Source organism: Astatotilapia calliptera, chromosome 1 (assembly GCF_964374335.1).
Source record: "Astatotilapia calliptera chromosome 1, fAstCal68.1, whole genome shotgun sequence".
Classification (NCBI taxonomy): domain Eukaryota; kingdom Metazoa; phylum Chordata; class Actinopteri; order Cichliformes; family Cichlidae; genus Astatotilapia; species Astatotilapia calliptera.
Window position 1 is genome coordinate 30485091 of NC_137422.1, and position 13708 is coordinate 30498798.

The window sequence follows — 13708 nt, forward strand, 5'->3', positions numbered from 1 at the left end:
CCGGGGCGGCATCGTGGTGGGGAGCGGCATCACGGGCATCGGCCAAAAAAAAAAAAAAGCTCCCCCGACGTCAGCCAGCGCATATTGGGAATGGCGTACGCACCGATCGGTTTTCTATCGCCCATTTGCGGGGAGTAACGGCGCCCTTCGTTTGCGAGGTGCGCCTGCTGCTTGCGGCGCAGGGAGGAGAGGGCGGGGCGGCGGGGGATTCTCTGACCGGCTGGAGCAGCACCTAACCATCTCGCAAAATAAAACAAAATAAAAACAAAACAACAAACACGAAAACACCAGACATTATGATACAGACTTATAATTGGCACCGATGTTTTTTCGAGCACTCGGTGCACCTGCTTGCTGCCGAAGTCAAAGTAAACTTTATTGTCATCTCCGCTACATACAGTCCAGTATATAGAGAGACGAGACGACGAGGCTCCAGTTACAGCAGTGCAAGTAAACAAACAATATATATAAGAAGAGTAAGAAAATAAATATACACTTTAGGACTAGGGGTAAAGGGATCAATAACAATTTAATATTTACAGTTTGATGATTTAAAGTCTCACACACAACCCGTCGAAAGGGGGGCTGCTTCCAAATAGAGCACATTTCATTTATAATGCTGTAAATCCAAGCCCATTATGTATTTATGACTTGAATCCTGGGTTGTGTGAAATCTCAGAAATAAACCCTAGAGACGAAGTGAATCTGTGAACTAAGGTGTAGGTCTGTTAGGTTATGTTGTGGTGATCCTCGGGTTGAGAGATGGGTGTTCATACTGGAGTGCAAAATTAAAACCAATGGAAGATGGACAAGAAAAGTTCAAAGCCATCAGGTTCTCAGTTTAGAAAAAAGAGAAAAGAAGAGGAGGAGAAACGAGCAAAAGATACAGGTAAGCAGATGTGTGATTGGATAATGGCAGGTCATCCTGAAACAATCAGAATCAGAATACTTTATTAATCCCTAAGGAAATTATGTGGGTTACAGTTGCTCCAAGAAGAAATGGTAAAAATAGTAACAGTAACAGACTAAACTCCAAACAATACAATGTGTTACAGATTTTAGTATTAATTAGTCATTGTCAATTGTTGATTTGTCCTGTTCTCATTGCATGACGAATTATGATGGCTGTTTGGTATCCGTTTGCATACTATGCATACTCTCTCTCTCTTCATATGTGTGTCTGTGTACAACCGTTTTATGTTAATGTACAGTCTTTAATATGTTTTGTGTGTCTGGGGGCGCCAGAGGGCGTGTTCGCCCAGGGCGCCAACGCCAAACAGGCTAGGACCGCCACTGGCGGCCACATTTAAACACTGTTAAAATGGCAAATTAAAAAGGAACTTACTTTGCCTGTAGATGGCAGCATTGGCCCTCTGTGGTGGACCACCAGTCACACTGACTGTCCACCAGGGGCACTACATGACCTTTGTTTTTCTTTACAATTAAGTATTTATAAAGTCTGATCCAAAAACATGAAAATGCAGAATTGATATTACTTGCCTACATTGAACTTTGGATTTATTTCTGAACTTACATGCAGCAAATGCAATTTCTCCCTAGACAAACTGGTGACCATCCCAGATTCAAAATGCATTTTAAACGGATTTATCTGTGGATGTTGTTGTCCTTTATGGTTTCCCTCTTTTTCCATTTTAAGAGTGATAGAATTACTATGTGGAAAGAAATTATACAGTGATACAGAAGCCCAAAGGACCCACTGACAGCAACCAGCAAACACTGTAATTGCCATACGCATGGAAATCTCTTGTGACAAGCACTGACAGCAAAGACTTGTGTCTTCAGGTAAACAGGACCGCTTGTCAACTACAGAATATAGTCAGTGATTCATAACAAATCAAGGCTGACGATATGTAGCGCTTTTGTATATTCTGCTTTGCAAATCATACTGCGTGCATCTCAGAATTTCATTTTGCTTACAAAAAAGGAGATCTGACCTAATTGCCAACTGAATAAATAACATAAGTTTATACTGGACATTCAGTTAATGATGCTGAGTAAGAACCACGGGGGTCAAAGTTATCCTGACTTGTAATTCTTATTGTAACAAATTTACTCCAAGATCCTGTACAGGCCGCTGCACTGACTTGTTTGTGACATTGTGTAGCTAAAACAAAACAAACAAATAAATAATACACTGCTGCACTTTTTTGTCTTCAACTATGTTTCACTGTTTTAAACATTTCTTGGATCCTGGATTAGTGTACATAAACCTCACCATTTTAACAAACATGTGGCATCTTCCTTTATATTTGCTGAAATACGCTCACTGGCCACTCCATTAGATACAACTTGCTAGTACTAGGTTGGATCCTCTCAGGCTTCAGAAGTGCTTTGATTCATCGTGGCATAGATTCAACAAGGTGCTGGAAACATTCCTCAGAGATTATGGTACATATTGACTTGATAGCATCACACAGTTGCTGCAGATTTGTTCCACCACATCCCAATGGTGTTCTGTTGGACTGGTACTAAGCCCAAAAAAAGTCTGCCAAGAAAATATCCCCTACACCATTACACCACCAGCAGGCTAAATCACTGATACAAGGCAGGAAGGGATCCATGCTTTCATGTTGTTTACACCAAATTCAGACCCTATCATCCAATGGGGTGATAGGGTCACAGCTGAAATTGAGAGCAGGTAATGTTTTTTCCAATCTTCTATTGTCCAATTTTGGTGAGCCTGTGCACAGTTTCGTGTTCTTAGTTGACAGGAGTGGTGTGGTCTTCAGCTGCTGTCGCCCATCTGCTTCTGCATACCGTGGTTGTAATGAGTGTAATTTCAGTTACTGTTGCCTTCCCATCAGCTTGAAGCATTCTAGCCAGTCTCCTTTTACGTCTTGTATCCTGACAACTGCTGCTCTTTGAATGTTTTTGCTTTTTTCAGAACATTTGCTGTAAACCCTAAAGATAGTTTGTGCGAACATTTCTTTAGATCACCAGTTTCTGAAATACTCAGACTAGTCAGTCTAGCACCAATCAAAATGCAACATTGAAATTCCCTTTAATTATCTTTCTTTGTCATCTGATGTTCAGTTTGAACTTCAGCAGTTTGTCGTGACCATGTCTAAATGCCTAAATGCAATGATTTGCTATCATGTGACTTACTGTCCTAATAAAGTGGCCACTGAGTGCATTACCTCAGCAGGAACAACCTGTAAACACACTGATAATAGATCCATCCTTTAATTCAATGAACAGCTGATAAGAGGACGATTATGATTTATTTAAATATTCATATCTTTGAGTAATAAGTATCTGCTGAATCTGAAATGTGACTCAAACTGATAATGCTTTCTTTCAACTGAAACTGCTTTAAGTCATCTATGAAAGGCAATGCATTAGATTGCAAATGTATTTGGGTTTCACAAGGAAAGATGTGTTGTAGTTCAAACATCATAAAAGTTTAAAACCTAGTTTCGTAATTGGAAAAAGTAAAGAAAACCACAACTGAGTTAATTGCAAAACTAATACCACATTTACACACAAAGTTTACTGTTAAGCACCTCTTCCTTGTCATTAGTCATGCCAACAGTGGAGAACAGAAGGGTTGTGTGAAAGAACAAAGTAAGGTGCATATAAATGGCATAGTATGACAGTGCACAGTGGGTCTTTGTGTTTAATTTCTCAGAGATAGAGTGCCCTTTCATGCTCTTAAATACACTAATACACACACACACTCTCATTCACACACACTACTGACTGGACAAAGTTGTACTGGCATGGGTCTATGCAAACACATAGGCATGCATTTATGCTTGTGTTTCAGACACAGATGTGCACGTGGAATCCAAACACCCAACATTTTTTTTATAACTGTTCCCTGATGTTCATAGACTTAAGCAGAAATTTGGGTAAAATGTGAATGTTCATGCAATGAAAAAGGCGTTCTCGTCTATCTGTGACCTGCAAATACAGCTCATGGCAAGAATTACACAGAAAATGTTCAAATTGAGTTTAACAAATGACCTAAAGAAAGAGTCAGTCAGCGTGTGGGAGTGAGTCGTTTAACTCTGCCCCTGTGAGTGTGCATCTGTAGCCTGCAAATTGGGCAGCTAATGATCATGCTGGCTTAAAATAGAATCAGAAATAAAACGAAGTAAATAATAATTATGCTCGTAATTATTTGAAAAATTTCCATTTGCCTCTCTGTTAAGTGGTTGCTGTTAATGATAGCCCTTAGATCTGGTGACCCAAAAGAAACCACTGGCTTTGTGCGTTGAATGATCTCTTTGCAAGATGCCATTATCACACTAACAGCAACTAAAATCAAACGAGTTCACTGAAATCATCAAAGGTTGCTCTGACTTGAAGTAGGAATCAGCCTTTTATCTTTAATTTAAAACAAAAGCTGAAATTGAAAAGTTGAACGTGGAAATGATGATTGGGATACAGAAAGGTTGTTTATGATTTTCTAGCTTTAATCATAAAAATAGCATAGACTAAAGTAGCATCCTTTGTGTCTAATGTAAACATAACTCACACTAAAGTCTGGTCAAGGCTAGGTTTTTTTTTTTAACATTTAGTTCCCCCCCTTAGCCATACTAAAGGCTATAGATATTTTCTAAACGTCATACTATTCCCTAAAGCAAAGTGACAGGTTGTTCATCTTTTGAAATACAACAGGGGTGTAGTCGCAGCTGGATTTTCTTCTGATAAAAAATAAAATAAACACATTTTTACCTCCCAAAAATATTGGCATCATTTAGAATAAATCCCAAACTAGATCATCTTTACATGTGCATGATGAGAAAAACCAGAGCCAGTTACTAAGGAGGGGTCACCCAGCTGTCTGGAGTGGGGCCATTTCAGTCATCTACAGCGAGGAAGTGCTGCTGCCACCAGGCTGTGAAATCACCGATCTGATGATGGGAGTCGCCCCCTTGACAATGCAGGGAACAGTGACGGTGGACATTGGAGAATGAGTCTGGTGAAATATGGGCCTGTCATAAAGCAGAAAGGCTGAGCAGAGCGGTGCAGGGCCGTCGCTCTCCGTGGCTGACTTCATCATTGACACTCCCTGTGGAGCCAGTAGATGGGTGGGTTTTTTTGCTGGGAGATTGGGGGGACCTGATTGAGGCTGGAAGCCTATCATCCCTATGCAACATCTCCCTATTTGTTCCAAATGCTTAGGACCTTAAACCCAAATATCAAAACTTCAATTTCTGCCTTTCAAGGAAAAAAAACATAATGAAAATTTATTGCCCTGTTGTTGTAACCATGAAGTCTCCCAGGGATGCTGGAGAAACTGTCCATTTGCATACCCCTTAAAATTGATGAGTGAGGAAATTGAGGGAACTAAGTTGTACGAAAGACTGCTTATGTTTGCAGCAGACACCAAAGACAAGCCAGATGTTTCATTGATGATGCAGGCAGTATTTAAACTGTCAGCCAGTACACTCGAGTGTGTCTTGTGCCTATGACACAAGCTTCTTCATTGTCTCATATAATGCCCAACGCTTTCAATGTGGTGTATTAACACAAGAAGTGAAATGTTTGTTAACTCAGATATATATGGTGGAGTCAGCTCTGTGTGCAGGATGAGCTATTATCAAAACAAATGAGCCAGCAACTGCAGCTGCATGTAAATCAGAGCAGTTTTTCCCTTACTATTCAAAAGTGTTGAGCCATTCACTATCTCCCAGCCAGTGGTTTCTCACCTGCCTCTTTTCCTGCTTTACAAAGCCAGCCTTTCCTCGTACCTTTCCCATCCAGCAATGTGTTTATCCCTACGGAAATGAAGATTTCTTCACATCTTTATTCATTTAATTAGGTTGCAAAGCAGGACTAGAGCCAGAAGATGAATTACCTGTGGCCTTGATATTTTGCCACAGAATCTCTACACAGTAGGCTCTGCAAAAATTAGACCTCAAGTCTGGAGGTGGGCTTTTTGGCAATGTCGACTCACAGACTAGCCTCTATTCTCTGTTTTCACTAAATTCAATTAACCCTGCATAAGCCAGCTGTATTGAAGAATGGAGGTCTAAAGTCATGCATTTTACCTATGTATCATTTTAAGGCAGCTGGTCAAATTAGGGTGGAGTAATCTGACTTGTTCAAGATTGGAATGTAGTGTGTAGGGCCAAGAAAGTGATTTAATAATCGTCTACAAACTGTATATTTATGTTATGCGTTGCATTCCATCGAAACTTAAACCCCCGAACATTCAGCATCCAGATTGTGATGGCCAACCACACTAAAACTAAAAGTCTGATTGAGCACAAATAGCAAATGTAATCTAAGCACAAAGCAGTCTGTGGTGATATGACTTTGATATGAACTGATGTGCACAATGGCTGTGGCCAAAATGGGATAGGTAGGTTAGGCAAATTAGTGAAGCTATGTTGTCATCTTGTCAACACTCAGTGTCACTGTACAGTGTCACTGTAAACCTATAATTATGCACTGCATGAGCAAGATAAATGTCAGCTCAACTACACTATCTGGTTAAGAGGGAAGGAAAAGTGGAAAAAGAGGATGGAAGACTAAACAAGCAATGTGGGGTAAATGAGGAAAAATGTAACAGCAGTTTTCAGCTTTTCACCTCTACCACTTCCTGTTTGATTATATTGCGATCACCACTTAACAAAGATGCCAATGGCTGTTGGAAAAAGATAAAATAGTCTCCGTAGGAGATGGTCAGAAATATTTCATCACAACCTCTACAATCTGGCAGTATTCATCACAGATTGACTCCTCTTGATGCAGTCAGTACAAATGTAATGTCCCACTTATACTCTTGCTTTACTGTTTATACCGCAAATTGAACTAATGTACACTAACGATATAAAGCCCTCATTTTGGTTTTTTTGGGGGGGTTTTTTGCCTGTCCCGTTTGGCTCTTTTGCCATCAGAATTGTTGTCTAAAGGCAAAGAAAGATGCCCAACGGATTTACTTTACCAAATTGACCATCCCAGCCTTGCCGTAATGGTCCATTTGATTCACCTTTTATTGTTTATTTTATTTTCACTTACTGAATACGGGACAGACTTGACTGGGGGAAAGAAGGGGAGAAAGAAAGAGGGAAAGAGAAACAGCTGAGAAGAGTGACGGGGGAGAAGGGCAAAAACCAAAAACCAACAGAATGGGCAGGAAAAAAAAGAGAAAAAAAAATGCATATATCAATCACCTGCTGAGAAAGAAAAAAGAAAACAAGCAGAAGAGAACAAGAGTAATAGAATAAACAACATCACAATGATATATGGGAATATGACAGTAAATACTAAATATTAAACATTATTGTGCAGCACATAAGATCAACAGAACACAGTGTGCTTTGAGGTAGGAGCCAAAAAGGGTGTAGTTTGTGGGTGTGATCACCCGTGTGTACACCTGTGAGCATGGACGCGCTTGTTTTTTTTTTTGTTTTTTTTTTAAAAGGTTCCTTCATGTAATGATCTGCTAGAGGGTGTGTGTGTGGGGGGGGGGGGGGGGGGGGCACAGCCCCGTCCTCCAGGGCATGAAGCAGGTATGGAGGAGATCAAAACTCCAGACATCCAGAGGCCCTCAGAACACAAGAGACCAAGGAAGACCAACAGAGGGGCAGCCGCGCCACTGTCCCAGAAAGAGCTGAGGAGAGTCCCAGATGAGGGCTCACTCAGCAGCCGCGGAGCAGAAGCCAGGGGGAGTTGCAGTGACGCGCCCGTGAGCTCCGCCGGCAGCCAGCCGTGCCTGAGTGACCGAGCCCCAGGCCGAGAGGCCGGGGGCACCCCACCTCCGAAGTGGCCCGAGCGAGCCCCAGGCTCCAGGCCCCGATAAGCGGCCGCCAAGGAGTGAGCCGGTGTGTACCTGGACGCCCATCCCCAGACACAAAGAACCACCAACGCACCGATGTCTGAGGGAGTCCGCCACTGGCAGGGGAAGTGGTGGTGGGGGGAGATAGGCCTCCAAACCTTGGAGGGCCTGAGATGTCCCCAGAGAGGTGGCATCTGATACCCAACCTGACATATAGACACAGACATACAGGCACACACATATACAAACATCCATTCCCACCCTCATGCTCTCATATGCACTTACTCCACACTCAACCAACGTGGAGACAGACATAAAGAGACGCTGTACACACGATCACACTCCCCAAGCGTACTCTACGAACCGGGTCTAGGTACCCTTGCCCCTGGAGGGGGGAACTGCACCCAGACCCAGGTGGTGTTACCCTTTTCCCTGCGGTGGGGGGAGGCAGACCGCCCCGACTCCGCAGCAGCAGGGAGGCCCCACACTCCAGACCGCAGTCGGACGGCCAACTCCTCCTCCTAGCCCCCCCGCTCCAGCAGGTCGCAGAGAATGGGGGTGAGAGAAGACTCCAAACCTCCCTCCACCCGCTCATTGTAGTGTTGATGCATGTGTGTTCTAAGGTGCATTTAAAACCCAGGAGGGCATGGAGCTACCTGCCAGAGAGCAGCAGGTAAGCCCTCATTTTGTAACGATCGACAGCTTCAAAATCCTGGAAAAGGTGTTTCCGAGTGCTTTTAATCTTACGTCCATGAATTCTAGTTCTGCAGGGGTTTTGTGTATTCAATGACGTCTGCTACTATGCTGGAAGATCTAATCAGTTCTGCTTCACTTCACTCGATCTGTTTCCTCAATTAGGTTGCAAGCTTGCAGCTGCTTTACATAGGTTTTCTGGTAAAGTAAATGTGGCTTGTTGTAAGGGGAAATATTTGTTTGGGGGGGAGGGTGTTAGCGCGCTCTCTCTAGATCTTCTGCTTAGTGACTATCAGACATAACATTTTGCTGCTCAAAGCAGAGTATTTACATATATAATGGATTTGCTCTCATCGTGTTGCAGCTTGATCTGTGTGAGTTCTACAGAATTGCTCCCATTTTTCAGGATACCATCTTGCCACCTGATCTTTTAATCAGGTGCTAGCATGCTTGCAGAATTCATGCAGTGAACAAGAATATATAAACAGCATCCAGCAGAAGGTAAAAGATGCCTGTTACATTAGATAATGTGTTATTAATGAAGCGCTTTTAAAATCTTTTATGCTGTTTGAATTTCCATTGGAAGGAGACTCTAGAGCAGAATATTTAATGCCACACACGCTATCTTACCATAGGCACCTTGGATCAAGAAGAGCAAAATACTTCTCATCCCGTCTGGTGATAAGTATGATCTGATTTCACAATCACTGTATAATCTAACAGGCCTATCTGACCATTTTACCAACACCTCCTCCTGCTACATGGTGCTAATTGGGCCAATTTGTCCCTCCACTCGTCTCCTGTTCTAGTTTCTTATAGCCCTGTGTGCCTTGGCACTTTGTGCACTGTGTACCTTCTATATCTCAGCGATACCATGTGTGTCAGCTGGGTTTTCTCTGATACACTCCTTTTTATGTGCTCCACTCAAAATCTCACACTGTTCACTTGGGTAACATCCTGTAGCATAGTTCTGATAATCGTAATTGCATATTTGTTTCTTGCAAGAAAAGGTCCTAAATCATTCATGTGAATGCAACTTAACAACTTTGACAGCCACTACAAATGCTGCTATAGGAAATGTGCTGCAATATATTCCTCTCATTAACAATAACACACGAAAAACATGAAACCAGCACTGTAAAAGAGCCTCATGGTGGATATTTTGTATTACTGCCTATACCCCACTGAGGAATATATGACTTCATCTAAGCTTCTAGAATTGCAGCTGCATTAAAATATGTAAATGCAAACACAGAGGAATACTTATGGAAAAACAGATATGCAACAGAAAGAGTTCTCAACAGAAAAAACAAATTCCAGTCTTTCTGGAAAGACCTCTAACAATATAATGCATCATTTGGCTTCTCTTGCTCATTAGAAGTTATTCATAAGTTTTTCTCCAACAAAAATACACAAAACACTAACATAAACACAGTTAAAGTTGAGGTCATGCCACCACATACTGCAATATTTTCACAAAAAAGCGTAGAGCTAACATGAGGTGCCTTTGTGTGAACAGCCTGAATAAACAGCCGTACAAGGAGGAAGTCCCATCACAGAGGTCAGGGTTTTGTTAGGACAAACCCAATAAGAGTGTGAGAAGTGCGTGTCAAAACAACAGGATAATGGATTCTAATTCCTCTGTGAGACAGGAAATCCGTCTACAAGGGACATCTGTGTTTTCCAAATACCGTATTTCACAAGTGAAACTCACCACACGGAGTTATCAGCTTATTACTTTAACTGCACACTGACATGTAATCTGAGACTGTAACACTATAATATTACCTTTGCAAAGATTGTCATAACTGTTATTCTGTTTCTTGTCACAAAAGAACTAATTCAGTTTTATTTTAAACCTTTGGTAAGGGGAAAAAGATTTTATCCCACTGTCCATTAATGTTTGTAGCTTTGAATAGCAACACATGCCCTTTCTCAGTGAATAAAGTCTATCCATTTCTCATCAAGGTAGATTTTCAAATATACTTTTTTTTAAGCACAAAAGCGATTTTAAATTCATGCTGGCTTAGAAATTAGGTTATATCACAGCATTATTGTTATGTTCCACCTACAGTATTTATTCTTTTCAGGAAAAAGACTTTGTTCTCTTTTGTGATTTTGCAGATGCTTTAGAGTCCTCTCCTGTCCTTACAATGCGTATTCTCATTTATTTATTTTTTGATCTAGCCTATTTTTTAAAAACTATTTTTTAAAACTGTCTTGATTTTTTTTTTCTGTCACAGCAGTGTGATACACCTAGTAATCATCATTAGTCTATATTACCGTCCGTTCTGTCCAAGTCATTGTTACTATATTTGCTACATCACATGTTAATCTGAGTTGAAGAATTAGAGACAAAAAAAATAGGTTAAAAACTGTTAAAATTGAAAGTTTAGTAGAGATCTAAATTATGTATTTGTCAGATGATTTGAGAGAAGAGTAAAGGAAGCCATCTATGTCCAATGTAAATAACCCTCATCGAACAAAGGTGCTGGCCTACAACAATAACTCAGCCACCTATAAGACAATCTTCAGATCCCTTCCCATGTGGTCTTAATAACTCACAGGATGGGAGGGTGGAGCAATGTCTCACAAAGGATTCACACATTGGCTCCTGACTGTAGTGACTCTTTCCTTACTTCCCACCTTGGCTCATGTGACCCTTAATGACTAGACTGCAACAAGGTAGGCCAACAACTCTCAAAGGGGTTAAATACCTGCTACTCTCTGATGAGAGGTGAAAAAAAGAAAAACGAAACTGAAGTCCAGTTGCCTTCATTTCAGGCACTTAAGAATACCATGACCAAGATAAGTGAGAACAGTAAAAGGATGGTGGTTCAGTGTTAAATAATGCCATCTCACACTATAAATTGGGTGTGTTAAAAGATGTTGGTTGTCTGAGGAGGAAGAAATGATGTATCACGTTTAACCATATTTAGACATGAAAGGACACCTTCGGGACTTCTTCAGTCTCAGCTGACTGCAGCTTTCCCCAACCTTATAAACAGTACATTTGGATAATGACTGAAACCAGCCCACTGAAGGAACAATTGGCTGGGAGGTCAGTTCCTTAATCTTAATTATGCAAATTCTCATGACCATTGATCAACAACCACTGTCCAAAACCCACTGATCAAAGCCCACTGATCAATGGCCATGAGTACCATTCACAGAGAGTTGGGGAATGGCTGCAATCACAGCATTGTAAGATGGCAAAAGATGAACCCTTAGGCCCCCTCCTCGATTCAGAGATGGTCTTTCCCTTTTCACGTAAATGGCCTCCTTGACTCCGCGCTCAAACCAGCGATCCTCCCTGTACAGGATGTGTACATCCTCATCATTGAAAGAGTGTCCACTGGCCTGTAGGTGTAAATAGACTGCAGAGTCCTGGCCTGACAAGGTAGCTCTTCTGCGTTGTGCCATCCGCTTCGCCAAAGGTTGTTTGGTTTCCCCGATGTATAAATCCTGGCAGTCCTCCTGGCACTTGACAGTGTACACTATGTTACTCTGTTTGTGTCGGGGGACCCGATCCTTGGGGTGGACCAATTTTTGGCACAGCGTGTTTTGGGGTTTAAAAGCCACAGAGACCTGGTGTTTAGAAAAAATGCGTCTCAACTGCTCCGATACTCCTGACACATACGGGATCACTACAGGTTTTCGCTTGGGCAGCAGTTGTCCTTCTCTCCTGGATCGGCTGGAGCTTTCTTTAGGTGCCTTTCCAGCTTTGACAAATGTCCAGATGGGATAACCACATTTACTCAGGGCCTTCTTGATGTGCTGTTCTTCTGCTTCCCTGGCCGCTGTGTCAGTGGGGATAATGTTCGCTCTGAGTTGTAGCATCCTGATGACTCCCAGTTTATGCTCCAGTGGATGATGAGAGTCAGACCTTAAATACTGATCCGTATGCGTAGGTTTACGGTACACGTCAGCTTTTAGATGTCCCCCATTACTGATGGAAATCTCACAGTCTAAGAAGGCTACCTGCCACTTTTCATATCCTCCCTGGTGAATTTGATGTGTTGGTCCACCGAGTTAATGTGATCCGTGAAATGTGGTACATCCTGAGATTTGATTTTCACCCAGGTGTCATCCACATATCTGAATCAATGGCTTGGTGGTGTTCCAGGGTAGGATAGCAAAGCTCTCTTTTCCAGTTCTTCCATGTACAAATTGGCCAAGATGGGTGAAATTGGGGAGCCCATGGCACACCCATGTTTCTGCCTGTAGAACTGAGCCTTGTATGTGAAGTAGGTGGAATGAAGACACAGTTCCAAAAGCAAACACACTTGTGAAAACTCTTTGTGATCCCGTATGTGTCAGGAGTATTGAAAGAGCTGAGACACTTTTTCTCTGAACTCTGCAACTCCCTGGCTCGCAAACCCCAAAACACGCTGTCCCAAAAATTGGTCCACCCCAAGAATCCGGTCCCCCGACACAAACAGAGGAATATAGTGTTAAGTGCAAAGAGAATTCCCATGATTTATAGACTCTGGCTAAGTCGATGGCACAACACAGAAGAGCTTACTCGTCAGACCAGGACTCCGCAGTCTATTTACACTTACAGGCCAATGGCCACACTTTTAATGATGAGGATGCACACATCTTGGACAATCACACCATCTTACATCTCGCTGTGATTGCAGCCATTCCCCAACTCTCTGTGAATGTTACTCATGACCATTGATCAATTGTCATTGATCAGTGTTTGTTGATCAATTTGCATATTATTGATCAAGAAACTGACTTCACAGTCCGTTGTTCGTCAGTGTACTAGTTTTAGTCATTATGCAAATATACTGTTTATAAGTTTGGGGAAACTGGATTCAGCTGAGACTGAAGAAGTCATTTGGATAAGTGATGAAACATTTCTTCCGCTCAAAACACTACGAGCCGACAGTTTGTTTTTTGATTACGTGACTGATTCATTTGGTGTCACCATGCAGCTGCATTCATTATTTGTTTTTTGTCAGTATCTTATATGGAGGGTGTATTTTTCTTTACTTGTAAAGGTCAGATTTGCATCCAAGCCAGAATTATGCCTGACAAAATAACATGCAGTACTTGGGAAAATGCCTTTGTGCATTAAACATATCACAGCTAATCTCTTACGAAGGAGGTGAATTCAGTAGCTTGTTACACTTGTCATAGAGCATTTCCCTTAGATCAGGTGACACATGCTACATGTGAGCTCACATGCAAACGTGCTGCATGAAGCACAGTCAACTATTGCTGTAAGAGCAGTGCATATAATCAACCTTATGT